Genomic DNA, 15190 nt, shown 5'->3' with positions numbered 1-15190 from the left:
TTTTTTTTTTTTTTTTTTTTTTTATAAACATTTATAAGCGATGATGACAGAGGTCAAGGCGGTTTCACACGTCTGTGAAACTGAATCGGGTACCAAAATGGGATCCGAATCCGTGAGATTCGATCCAATTATAGTAAAACAATTTATTGGTAAAAAAAAAAAAATATTTACAAGAGTGAGATAAAAAGAAAAAAATAAATAAAGAAGAATGAATTGCGATTTGCGAAAACTTAAAACATGAAATTAGTACAATAAATATTATTTTTATAAGGGTGAAAAAAAAAAGTAAAAAAGAATATAAAAAAAAAAAAAAAACTAAGTAGACTTTTTACGATCCAAGGGAGGGCTAAGAACACGTTTTTTCAACTAGAGAGATTCATCTCTAGGAAAAAAGATTGAGTTACCGGGAAATCTTTCTTTTTCGCCGGCTTTGGAAAGAATATTTGGTGTTATACGGTGTAATCTTTGAAGGTGGCTGTGGTTTTTAACCTAGTTTCATCATTCTCTTGTGCCGCCTCCCTTTACAATGACTTTTTGTTTCGATTTTTCTGCGTATAAGAAGAGAAATAGGAGTGTTTTGGAGCATGCGGGTATGGAGTATGCCTTGGATAGAGCGCTTAAGGAGATGTCGATTGATGAAGATCAACCGATTGTGCTGCAGGATCATGCTAAGTTCACTTCAAGTGTTAGGAATCAATGCAACATTATTGGTCAACTACTCTGTCCGGAGAACCAAAAGATGACAAGTATGATTCATGAGATGTCGAGGATGTGGCGTGTGTACAACAGAGCCAGAGGAATCGCACTTCCCAATGACAAGTTTCAGTTTGTTTTTGACTCAAAAGCGGACTTATCACTCGTTCTACAAGCTGGGGCATGGACGTCTAATGATTGGAGTATGACGTTGGAACGTTGGGTTGAGAACCCTCCCATTGATTTCCTCAAGGTCCTTCCTTTGTGGATCCTCCTTCGTCATATCCCGGTTAACTATCTTACAGTGGATACGATCAAGGAGGTGGCAGGTTATATTGGTCGAGTTACGGATATCGCTTTTGACCCTTTGAAGCCGTTGAGCAGAGGATATGTAAGGGCTAGAGTGTTGTTTGACATCAACAAACCATTGAAGAATCGACAGGCTTTGCAACTCCCGTCTGGGGAAGTCGTTGAGATAGGTATTGAATATGAGAGGATAAGGAAAAGATGCTATTAGTGTCATCGTCTCACCCATGACAAAACTTGTTGTCCTTTGAACCCTTCAAACCGGCAATCTGTTTCTACGGGAGGGGCTCCAAGTCCGACGATGATTCCACATCGTTTGGTCCCAAGGATAAGCAGATATGATCCTTTATTTGGGGTGTTAACCGATGATGACGTGGGCATTGATGTAGCTTCAGGGAAGCCGAAGATTTCTAAGGAAGTCCTAGATGAGATGAGACAATATTTGTCTGTTTCTGATCCAAAAGAGAAACAAATCCATATTGAGAGAGTACGGAAATCGGTTTGGGACTTAGAGGGGGACATTGATGGTCAAAAAATTCTACTAAGACTGGAGGAGCCTGCTCGTCTGACCGCTGATATGGATAAAGGAAAAGGTTTGGTGTTTGATTTTAAACATTCAACCTCTTCTCCTGGTGCAGAGGAGCCGATTGTGGGTGTTATGGTTGCGTTTAGGGCAGAGTTGGCTGGGGTATCACAACCAAGTCAATCTTTACCGGTGGTGTCTGCTCCTGCTTCTGTATTTTGTCATGGTGCTACGGTTTCTCGAGCTAGCTTTTCAGCTGGTGTGTATGGCACTGGTACTAAACAACAAAAGAAGCATAGATGGCCAAACCAATGGAGAAGGAAAGCACAAGCTGGGGGTAATGCTCAAGAAGGTGCAGATACTAGTGATCACATTGTAGCCACAGATGGTGAGGAAGGGGTCTTGTCAAAACGTAAAGCTACTGAGGAGACTCCAGTTTCATCAAAGCTCGCTAAACGCGTTGAGAAGAAGGCGGTTCCGGGTGAGGAACTGCCGGTGCCAAGATGAGCTTTTGGAGTGGAATTGTCAAGGATTGGGGGGCACTTTGACAATTCCTTATCTGCGGGAAATGCGTCGTCTACATTTTCCGGATTTCATGTTCCTCCTGGAGACTAAAAACTCCAGAGACTATGTGGTGAAGCTTCAGAGAGTTTTGGGATATGAGAATGCTCATATTGTGGATCCAGTGGGGCTTCGTGGAGGTTTAGCTTTTTTGTGGAAAGCTGCTTATGAAGTAGAAGTACTTAGTTCGAATCAAAGAATCATTGACGTTCGAGTCAAGATGGGTTCATTTTTTTTCTATGTCTCGTGTGTTTATGGAGATCCAGTAAGTGGTTTAAGACAAGTGGTATGTGATTCATTGATTGATATTGGTATGACTCGTGACGATCCATGGTTGGTGATTGGAGCTTTAAATGAGATGTTCAACAACTCGGAGAAAGTGGGAGGGCCAGCACGGGCGGAGTCATCCTTTTTTCCTTTTTGGAATATGATTCATGATTGTCGTCTACGGGAGGTCCCAGTATAGGTAACAAGCTTTCATGGGCGGGAGAGCGCAACAAAATGTGGGTGCAGTGTTGCCTTGATAGAGCTCTGGGTAATGAAGCTTGGTTCTGGCTTTTTCCAAGGGGGCAAGGAGAGTATCTGGAACGGATTGGATCTGACCATAGAGCCATTCTTTTAAGATTTTTACATGATAACAGGTCCAAGATGGGGAGATTCATGTTCAATAAGAGATGGATATCGAAACCGAACTTTGCTATGGTGGTCCAGGAGGGTTGGACCAAAGGTGAGGCTATGGGACAAACCTCTATCATGAATAGAATAGCGGATTGTCGTAGATCCATTGCATGCTGGAAACAATCACAAAATATAAACTCCAAGACACGTATCAAGCATGTTCGAGATAAATTGGAGGAGGAAGGTACTAAGCTTCAACCGAATATGCAAGTGATGAAGGAAATACGATGGGAATTGGCTGAATCATATCGAACTGAGGAGATTTACTGGAAGGAGAGAAGTCGTGAACGCTGGTTGCAGGGAGGGGATCGTAATATGAAGTTCTTCCATGGCAGTGTACAAAGAAGACGTATGCAAAATCAGATTTTTTCTCTCTTTGATGAACATGGTGTAGAACAATTTGCAGAGGGGTCGAAAGGTGAAGTGGCAATAGAGTATTTTCGTAAGATGTTCACGTGCTCATCACCAGAATCTATTGAGGAAGCTCTGGATGGGATGTTACCTAGGGTGACTGCGAGTATGAATGCAGAGTTGACACGTCCCATAACTGCAGTGGAGATCAAAAGTTCCATTTTCAGTATCAATGGGGAGAAGTCTCCAGGGGCGGATGGCATGTCAAGTAACTTTTACAAAGAATATTGGCACATTTTTGGACCTCAGGTTGTGGTTGAAACGCAACAGTTTTTTCAATCTGGGATTCTTCCACCATAATGGAATTTTACTCAGATTTGTCTGATCCCAAAGATTCAGAACCTTACTAGAATGACGAACCTACGTCCAATTAGTTTATGCTCGGTTATTTACAAGACAATGTCGAAATTTCTCTGTAACAGTTTGAAGCGGTTTCTTCCAGAGATTGTGTATGATACCCAGGGCGCTTTTGTTTCAGGTAGACTGATATCTGATAATATCCTCCTAGCACATCAGTTAGTTCATGCGTTACATACAAATCCTGGTTGTGATGAAGAGTTTCTGGCTATCAAGACAGATATGTCTAAGGCATATGATAGAGTAGAGTGGGTTTTTTTTGGAGGAATTGCTGTTGTAACTTGGTTTTGATATTAAGTGGGTTCACTGGGTCATGAGCTGTGTACGTTCAGTTACGTACTCGGTCCTTATCAATGGGACGGATTACAATTTTATTAAGCTATAGAGAGGTATTCGACAGGGAGATCCTCTCTCCCTATTTCTGTTTATCTTTGTGCTGAGGCGCTTGTTCACATCATGAATAAAGCTGATTAGGAAGGTCGGCTTACTGTCTCAAGCTTACTCCAACATGCCCATCAATACAACACCTGCTCTTTGCCGATAACAGCCTCTTCCTTTGTCGAGCAAGCTTAACAGAATGTTCTAATATGCTCCAATGCTTAAAACTGTATGGGAAGGCTTCTAGTCAGGAGATACACTTTCAGAAATCTTCGATATCCTTTGGCAAGAAGTTAGACCCGTATATGAGGAGAGTGATAAGATTATTCACAGGAATTGATCAAGTAGGTGGTGTTGGGAAGTACTTGGGGCTTCCAGAATATTTTAGTGGTTCGAAAAAGGATATGTTACCCTATATAACTGATAGGTTAACCTCTCGCTTGCGAGGCTGGTTTGAAAAAACACTATCTCTGGGAGGTAAAGAGGCACTACTAAAAGTTGTTGCTTTGGCCCTCCCAGTGTATGCAATTTCCTTCTCCGCCTCTCGAAACATCAGTGTCAAAAGATAACAAGTGCCATGGCCAATTTCTAGTGGAATGCAACTGAGGAGAAGAATAAGATGCATTGGGTGTCATGGGAGAAAATGTGTAAGTCCAAGGCTAATGGTGGTTTGGGATTTGGGGACATTGGAAGGTTTAACCAAGCTTTTCTTGCCAAACAAGTGTGGCGTTTGTTGGATGCTCCGTCTACTTTGATCTCGCGTGTGTATAAAGCTCGATATTTCCCAACAACATCTTTGATGGAAGCACATATTGGTTCTAGGCCGTCATATGCGTGGCGAAGCATTCTTTTTGGTAGAGAGCTTTTGGAGAAAGGCTTGATGAAGTCGCTCGGAAATGGACAGAACACAAGTGTCTGGCTGGAGAAATGGGTTTTTGATGATGTACCGAGACAACCTAGCAATAAGGAGCAGAATATAGATTTAAACTTGCAGGTGTCTTCTCTTATCACAAACCAGGGAGAGTGGAATACACAACTTCTACAGAAGTTCTTTCCTCCTGGAGATGTGGTCCGTATACGTTCGTTCCCTACGGACTGTCGGTTACAGGACAAATTGGTCTAGGCTTATACCAATGATGGTAAATACTCAGTGAAAAGCGGTCACTGGCTGGTATCCAAGGAAGTACAAGAGATAGGTATTGGATCCAGTGGAGCACATGTTTTGAATGAGCTTAAAGCTTGGATTTGGGATGTGGACACTGTTCCAAAAATCGAATGTTCATTTGGAGAGCTCTTTCAGGAGCCTTGACTGTTGCAGAATGTCTTCGGACACACGGGATAAATATTCACCCAACCTGTAAAGTGTGTCATGACGATGATGAGACTGTGTCACATGTTTTGTTTTGTTGTCCTTTAGCAACACAAGTTTGGTCTGCATCGACCTTACCTTTGCCAACACAAGGGTTCTCAGCTTCAATCTCTGACAATTTTGAGTATATCTTCGATTTAATGTCCTGGACTGGGGTACCGCTAAACATTCGTGAGGCTATCCCTTGGATACTTTGGGAGAATTGGAAAGCCCGCAATGGAACCGTGTTGGCAGGTAAGGGCTATGATCACCGGTTTATTCTTGTTGGTGCGATGGCAGATGCTGAGGAGTGGTTACGACAGAATAGGTTGCAGGAACAGGAAAAGACGGGGACCATGCAGGGAAGTAATTTGAACCTGGTTCCAAAGAGATGGACTAAGACAGCTTACGGGAAGCTTAAGTGTAATCTGAATGCCTCCTGGATAAATGCTCATTGTTTTTCGGGTGGCGCTTGGATACTGAGAAACCATGTAGGCGACGTGTTATACCATTCTCGACATGCTTTCCTTCCGATGGTGAATCGCATTACAACAGAGTTGTTCTGTATTCTTTGGTGCCTTGAACATCTCCAGATCCTACGCATTATGTCTTGTGAGATATGGACAGACAGTGGTGCGGTTTCAAAAGCTTTAGCGACACCACTAGAGTGGCCTAAGTATAGATCTGTTCTCCACAGAATCTTTTATGTGGTACGACAAATGCAGGATGTTTCTTTTCACCTAGCTGATCCAAAGGCCAATAGCGTGGCTCGTGAGATTGTTGGCAGTGTAACACGTGATGGGCGCTATAATTCTTATATATCCTTAGGCGGACCTGCTTGGCTTCAGGAGCAGATGAGGAGGGACAGCCGCACTTAGTCGGAGCTCTATTATGCTTCTTATGGCTAGTTAATTTTCTTGTTTCTATTTTTGTTTCAGCTTTAGCAAGACTACTCTAGTTTCTGCTTTGTTTTTTTTGGTTTTGATTCCCATATTAATGCAATTCAGACAATAAAAAAAAAAAAAGAATATGAATTGCGAAAAACATGAAATTGGTACCACAGAGTTAAACCATCTTTGGAGGACAAAGCGAAATTTTGGTGTCGGATGAATATTGTTATGTTTCAAATTATGTTATATAGATTGTATGAATTAGGTGATTAAGAGATAGCAATACAATGTTGGAGTAGTCTAGATCAGCATGAATCTCTCAATTATGTTGTTTTTGAAATTCAACAATATCGTAAACATTTAATACTTTAAAATACATATAAAAAAGATGATTTTGAGTGTCATTACTCATTAGACTTTTAGCTGCGTATGTATATATCTTTAGCGAGATGGAAAGATAAAGAAGTCTTACAAGTTTGATGTCGTTAACAAAGTCTAAGTATATACAATAAGAACTAAAACTTGTGTTTTCCTTCATAATCTTCTAACTTTTATGTCTGATTTGTTACTTTTGTATTTAAATCAAAGAAGTTAAGAAAAAGATAGCCATTGGTTTCGAGGGATCATGTCAGCTAACAAGATTAGGGCTGTGATTTGTGACACATACATAACTATATTCAAGCCATATTCAAGCTTAGTAAATGACAAGTTTGATTTACACCATATAGAGTTCTCCATTATAATAAGAAGCTAGCTAAAACAAATTTGGTTTGGATGAAAATTTTAAACCGGTTTAAGTTAACTGTTAAAAGTCTCGTTGTTTTCTAAGGATACCAATTACTTTCACACGTAGATTTAAGACGTACGATTTGTTTAGATGGAAGTTGAAGCAACTCAATTCGACGATTAATCGTCAAAAGGTTGTTCTCGAATTTTTTTTTTTTGAACAAACGGATGAATTCTATTCATTCAAATAGAAACATTACAAGGAGTGGGATAGGCTATCCCAAAGTTTAAAAGGTTACAAGCAAAGACTTTCCCCAAAGTCATAAACATAGACAAAGATAAAGAAAACATCAAGCAAGAATCCATGAGAGCTATGAAACAAAAGCTAGAAAGCAGTTGGAGACATGTGGGATCATGGGAACTCGAGAGATGACAAAAAGGTCACGGTCAAAGGACATTGTGCCATTGGAAGAAGAACCGGAACCAAGGAACTCACCGGAGTGAGGAGCATTAGCAGAAGCAAAGCCATGGTAAGGGTTCGGGGGGCAACAGCCCGGATGGTGGTGGAGATGCTGATAGTAGTTTGCTTAGAAAAGTGGTGCCTGAAGTAGTTAGCTATAACTGTCGAGGGGTGATGGTTGGTAGAGGACACTCTAGGACCATAAGCACAGCCTCGGCAATTTGAATTCAGAGCTGACACGCCATGAGACTTCAAGTACTTGGGAGCAATAAAGTTCACCATTGAAGCTAATACCATGATTCGTAAAGGATATGTGTAAAACCGTAACATAACCGGTGGACCCTCTCTGCCATAAAAATGGTGATCAAGAATTCCACACAAAGTTTGTAAACGGCCAAACATTGACAAAGGATAAACAAACCTGGGCTTCAGACAAGCGGATGGTTGCAGGGTAATGGGAGCAGAAAGGTTCATCATTGAAGCTAATAGTAGATGCAAAAAATAAGTGTAATGCCGTAACAGAACAAGTGGATTCTCTCTGCCATGGAAATGGTGATCAAGAATTCCACACAAGTTTTGTAATCGGCAAGACACATACAAGGAATAAACAGGCCTGAGCTTCAGAGAGGAGGATGGTTGTTGGATAATGGTATTGTCTGATGTCGAGGATAAATAAAAGATGGCACTTTGGAGACAGTAATCCCAACTTCGACATAACGGATTTGAGAACAAAAAGTCTTTCCTCTTCAGACTTTGAAAATTAGGATTGAAAAACCGAGATGGATCTATGGGCAGTGTTCCAAAAAAGATCGTAAGCAGCCATAACAAAACTGGTAAAAAACGATACCTTTGACGTCTTCGATCAGGTTATACCGATTGTAAACACAGAAGTAAACTAAGGGTTGCTAAAGAAAAATTAAGAGCAAACCTGGGCTTATGCAAGAGAGAGCTTGGACCATTATTCTTACTGGGCTTTTGGCATCCTAATGGGCCGAAATTTAAGAAGCCCACCAGATGGAAACCTAGTTTCCTTTTGCCTGGTTGGCATGAGAATCGAGAACAGTGGCACTTGTATGGAGATGGATAATGATTTCTAGGTGAAGCGTTGATCTCCGGTGAAGTTTGTGTCAGCGTTTTTTGGCTGAGACCGAAGGGTGTAGCAGAGGAGGAGAACCCGAGGAACTTAGTTGTTCCGTGAATTGAAATTGTTAGCCCGAGGGGAAGCTCGCCATAAGCCATAGCTTAGTGCAGCGTTTCGTCGCGGCTAGACGAGATCTCAGATTTTTGATGCAGTGGCTCTTTTAGGATGGACTTCTGCAACGGTGGGGCGAGTGGAGGGTGATAGATGGGGAACACGGGGTACCATCTTCTCCCTTTGCATTGAATTGAAGATCTCACCAGAAGCCTAGTATTAGGGAAAGTTTGATAAGGTGCCAAAAGGGGGAAGGAAGAACAAAAATAAGGGGGAAAACTGTAACAAAGGGACAAAAAGCTAAAGGAGATGGGGGCGGGAGTGGTTAGGTTGGTTGTCTCGATATTAGTGTCTGAGTGCTTTGTTGGGTTTGTTCTCGAAATAAGTCAACCCTTGGAGGGGTTTTCTTATGTTGTAAAATCGATACAACAACTTTAGATTCAATCAAGTACTGATTGATGGATATGACACAAGCTTTAAACACGGAAATAGAGATAACACATAAACATAGAAAACACTGAGGTTTGGTAACCAGTTCACTGCATCAACAGCTACGTCTGGTGAGGAAGCAGAGTCCTCAACATCCATTATAGATTAAGAGTTACATATGTGTTATGGTTACAACATACCTCTCACACTCGTCTAATATCTTAGATCGAGTCTCACAAGAACAACATATGAAAGGAGAATAACAAGAGATTAAGCCTGGATACACCGAGAATCTACATCTGTTTTTAGCTCTGTTCACCTCTTTAGAACCGCCTGAACTACGGTTCGGCGCAGCTCTTTTTTGCTCTCTCTCTCTCTCTCATCTGTTTGACCTTATGTATTTATGCTTAATACATAGTCGGTTCTTGTATGGGCTTCAGACCAATATATGGCCTAGTTTATGACAAACCAAACACGTCCACACTAAACAAACATATACAAGCTTCTGATCCACTACAACTTCATGTTTCAAGTTGAATCACATCTCAACAATCTCCACCTTGAGTCAAGCTTGAAACTTTGAAGAAACACGCCCCATAGAGCCTTTGGAATCCAGCTCTAAACTTGGCTAAACAATCTTCAATAACCTGCATAAGTCACACTCATACAACAAACATATCAGCAAATTCAACTCCTAAAATTTGCATCAACCATCAACGCATCCTTCTGTGAATAACCACACAGACCCCTGAACCTTGACAATTCTTATGTCCATTCCATCAGAGATAAACCAGTACTCAAGACACTCTTGTGTCATCCTTGTCATGCGTTTGACATCTTCATAGCTTTGATCATGAGATTCATACTCATAAGCTGTTTTAGTGATTGAATTTCATTCTACAACACCTGATTCTAACTTGCTAGCCCTTGAATTCCAACTCTTGTGCGCACTGAGACAGAAAACAAACCTTTACTTGAATCAACTACAAAAATATTGAAACACCCTTGTTTCAACCTGAACTAATTCTCTGATTCTAACTTATCACAATAACAAACCCTCCTTATCACTCAGATAGATAGAGTGAGCCGGTTACAACTTGAGCCAACCAAATAACAACCACTTAACCCATGATCTTCAATCGACTCTTTGTACTTGTTTGAGTTACAACCAAACCGGGTTAACTCAAACCACAAGTGTTGTCTCTCAAATGTATGATCATACACCTTAACAACAACACCTTCTTGAGCTTGTTAGACAAGTAAAGAATCTCAACATCCAGAAACACCATTGTATAACCCGAGATTACCCATTGCAACCATATGTCTTAACATATCAACCTGAACCACTTCACAGGTTCAAACATCCTGGTAAAACATAATTACCACCAACAGCTTGTGACACGCTGTTAGTCACTTCAACCATGTCTCATATCATCATAACATGTGATATGTCTGAGACAATACCTTAAAGTTTCTTCACATCAAACCTTAGCTCATGGTGTGTTACTCCAGCTCTGCAACACATTCACGAGTATGCAGAATCCACCAAACAACTTGGTACGACATCATAAATCTTCTTAGGCCTTCAACTGCCTTTTACTAAGGGAATTATTCAAACTCCACCTTATGATGCAAACATACAACTTACAACTTCTCAAGTAGTTGGCTGCAACTGATCAACAAATACAATTTGACTCTCTTACATTATCAGCCTTTCTATGACTTCATATCAGTTGCAAATACTTCAAGCCTTGAGATAAAACCTGTTTCCATGCGAGATGCGCAACAGACTTTCATGATATGAATAACAGAGACCATACCTACAAACACCATGCTCACTTCAACATTCATTCATCTCATGCTTAACACCTTAGTGTTCATTTTGTTTTAAAAAAATAGCTAGATCATAACACAATCACTTTTGTGTCTTCAAATCAAAACAATCTTTCCTCTATGGTTCTAACTGACTCCACAGAAACTGTCCTAGTGACTAAATCAAAACCTTTAAATCCTTGCTTACTAACTCAGAAAATCCTTCTGAACCACATAGCAGAACTCTAGAATTAAATATATTCCAAACACCCGAAACAGTCTTCGATTCAACAGCAATTTGTATCACAATAATAGATTGAATCCCAAAATGCACCGCTGTTGTTTTCAACAGGTCATGCCGCCTAACGTCCTAAGGCTAGGAAGACTTTCGACACAAAACTTCGTTCAATCCACTACACATAACAAATATTCAGCCAACAGTTTTGACAATCACCATCTTAGCTTACCTTTGTTCAATTCACACTGACCTCTAATACACTTCAATATGTAGACAAACACCTCTTGAATGTGAATTGACACAATTACATACTCCCTTGACTGCAACCATCAAGACTTTGTATACTTTTTCACTAGTCGCAACATATACCATAGCGAGATGCCTAATACATTCTAAGAATAACCACATGATTCTTAATTAAACGAGATTCCAACTTACCTTACCAATCTAGTTTAAGCTACACAATCATATTGATTTATATCACCAAATGTAAACCCCACCTTGATGACAACCAATCTGATCAGCTACCAATTATCAATTCAACCTCACGTTTTCTCTTGATCATCATGTCAAACCGACATTGATGGTCTACTTTGCAAAATTTTAGACCTTGAGTCTTCCACGTCTGAATATTGATGGTCTACTTTGCAAAATTTTAGACCTTGAGTCTTCCACGTCTGAATTTCACTATAACCCTATTATCTCATCTCTTTTGAAATTGAAGCCTTTAGTCATCACATCACTGGTTTTTCCTTATCAGTTTTCACCATGAGTCTATACTCGTCTTCACAAAACTCATGTGTCACATCAGCTATATCCTGAGCTTGATCAGTCTCTGTAACATCCAAAGAAACCTGAATGATGACTACACACTTACATGTTGTTCCAACAGAACACCCATCTGTTCCTTCTGCTTCAGCACTGGTGTGCCACAGAATATCAAACAATAGACATTGTAGTCTTGAGCCAATTTCTTCATACTTCTTTTCAGCTCTTTGATGATCTCCTTTAACGCCTAATCATTAACACTCTAACCTTCCTTAGATTCACAAGAATCTAACCATTAACACTGATACTCACATCCTGCAATCAACTACACACTTTCTCAAATCTTAGTCAGACTTGAATTTCCTCAAAGATCCTAACCTGTCTTATTTCCAACAGACTAACCTGAAATGTTTCATGCTCATCTACAACTCCTTATTTGATCTGAACCAGAAAACCTTATTGATACTCAAAAAACCATTAACACACATAGAAATTCAAGTTTTTATGGCATCCCATTGTAGCAGAATCCTATTCATATTGATTGTTCGAACTTCTGAATCTTGCACACAAGCTGCATCAGACTTTCAGCAAACTGAATATACCAAAACACAACCTGAAATCCAGCATTGAATCTTGGATAATCCCTTGCAAAATCAACAGCCAACCTTTTGTGCTATACCAAGATTCTGATTCTCTTAACTCATGCAGACCATCAACAAATAGAAACAACTCTTCTGAACATCACACTTTGACCTTGTGACTGTAGAGGATACAAACTTGACGTCTTTAATATTTGAGCCTAAAGCAAGTAGAGGTTAACTCCACCTCAAACTAATCTCAAGTTGGATGTGCAACATTGATGTTCAACTCCCGAGCCATTGGAGGAGACAAGCTGTAGATCCTTCAGAGTTCATAAACCTGAAAACATCTGATCTTATCAGATCCGCTATAGTGAATCTTCCTTCCTCTAACATCGATGTTCTGAAACCCAGAACAGCCACCATCTTCTTCTTTCATGATATTGTAGCACCATATCTCTACGATCTACATATTTGATATAAAGCTATCACTTTCCTTCACTGATCTGAAAGCTTTCTCACAAAGCTTGCTCCTCAAGAACCTGATGCTCTGATACCACTTGTTGTAAATCAATACAACAAATTTAGATTCTTTCAAGTATTGATTGATGGATCTGACACAAGCTTTAAATACGGAATTAGAGAAAACACATAAATAGAGAGAACACCGAGGTTTGGTAACCCAGTTCACTGCATCAACAACTATGTCTGGGGAGGAAGCAGAGTCGTCAACATCCATTATAGATCAAGAGTTACATATGTGTTATGGTTACAACATACCTCTCACACTCGTCTAATATCCTAGATCGAGTCTCACAAGAACAACATATGAAAGGAGAATAACAAGAGATTAAGCCTAGATACATCGAGAATCTACATCTCTCTTTAGCTCTGTTCACCTCTTTAGAACCGCCTGAACTAGGGTTCGACACAGCTCTTTTTGGCTCTCTCTCTCTCTCTCTCTCATCTGTTTGACCTTATGTATTTATACTTAATACATAGTCGGTTCTTGTATGGGCTTCAGACCAATATATGGCCCAGTTTATGACAAACCAAACAGGTCCACACTAAACAAACATATACAAGCTTCTGATCCACTACAACTTCCTGTTTCAAGTTGGATCACATCTCAAAATCTTATAACATTTTCTCTTTGTTTGAATCATCCTTCCACGTATTGTCGAAGAGAACACCTTCACATCGAACACCCGCACGCAATCATCTTTAAAATGCCACGTGTTCTCAAATCTCCTGTCTCGAGTCGAGATACAAGAAGATAATATTGCACATATGCACCTGTGACTGTGAGAGAAAGAGAACAAGAGAGAACATAAGAAGAGAGACATCACCAATGAGGCGGGTAAGATCGAAGACAACACGACGGTGAGAGCCATCATTCGCGAAGCTATAGTGGAAGGCAGAAGTGCCATAGAGAGTGACGATGTAAAAACGGCGGCATTGGCACTCGATCGCAAGCTGGAGGATGTTATTGCTTTTTGAAGACCCGTACGGAAGATCGATTCGAGAATTTGACGCTGAAGCTCATGTCGACGATGGGTTCAAAGATCAGAGTTTCTAATTTAGTTTGGGTTATATGGGCTGAGCGTTTCCTATTATTTAGGCCTTCTTAGTTAATGTTTGTTTTTGTGTATTTAATAGCTTTCTTTTTTTTTGTGAAACTTTTTATCAAGAAAAAACTATCTAAATACTAGAAATAACTGGTCATATAGTTACGAAAAAATTTGTCGATATAATGTATAACTATTTGTGACAAATTTAGTTAATAACTATTTGGTTGTAGAAAATTTCTCCATCGTAGCTAATTGTCGCAACTTGCTACAATATAAATACTAATTAAAATGTAGCAAAATGCTACGAAATGTTACAGTTTTATGTAGGTATTTGTTACAGAATGCTTTTGAATTATATGTAACAATTAGTTACAAGAACCCACTAAATAGTGGTCGGTGATTTATGACAGTTAGCTACACAGTAAGTGTTGGTGTCACCTTGGGTTGTGGGCCCCGGCCCAGAACCAACAAATAATATGGGTCGAGGCCACAACCAAGACCAGCCCATTAAGCCCGACCAGGAGAAGTGAAGTGGAGTATAACGGCAAAACAAATCACTTTGGAGCTCGGGGAAGCGGTCAAAAAATTCCTTAATCAATTGTATTGAATAGAGTGCGAGATTTGCGGGATAAATTGATACGAAATTAATTGTAATTTAGCAGTATAAGTACGAGTGGGGGGGGGAGATTGTAAAGGAGGTCGAAAACTTTTCTATTGGCAATAATACCGACTTTCACTTTACAATAGCAACTAGGTTTTATTTCGGTTCAGACTAGAACGGTGGTAAGCACCCCTGCTCAGAAAACACTCTGGACAGAGAACTCCATTCACAGTTCTCACAGTAAGTTGTCATAACGTTGTTACAAATTACTACACTATAATTGTGGCTAATTAGTGACAGTTAGTTGCGGCTCAACCGTAAGGATTGGCTTCTAGTTGCTACGAATATTTGTAACAAAGTTGCTTCTATGTGCTACAATGTCACCACTCATAAATATTCTACAATATGTGACTACTCCTTTGTAACAAATTACTGACAAATAGCTTCGTATACAAACTTAGTAATAGCGACACTTTGCTACGAGGAGGAGACGAAATTCAAAATGTTTTATAGCTTTGGAAATCCTTGCCTTGTGGGGCAAGTTTGTAAATATAGCGCTAAACACAATTTACCTGCACATATCATTGCAAAACTAAATTTAAAAAGCTCCGATTACACCTTAGTTTTGAACATTCAGAAAAAAAAAAAAAAAAAAAAAAAAAAAAAATTT

Source organism: Camelina sativa, chromosome 1 (genome assembly GCF_000633955.1).
Source record: "Camelina sativa cultivar DH55 chromosome 1, Cs, whole genome shotgun sequence".
NCBI lineage: Eukaryota > Viridiplantae > Streptophyta > Magnoliopsida > Brassicales > Brassicaceae > Camelina > Camelina sativa.
The sequence above is the reverse complement of the archived record's forward strand: the minus strand, read 5'-3'. Positions refer to the sequence as shown.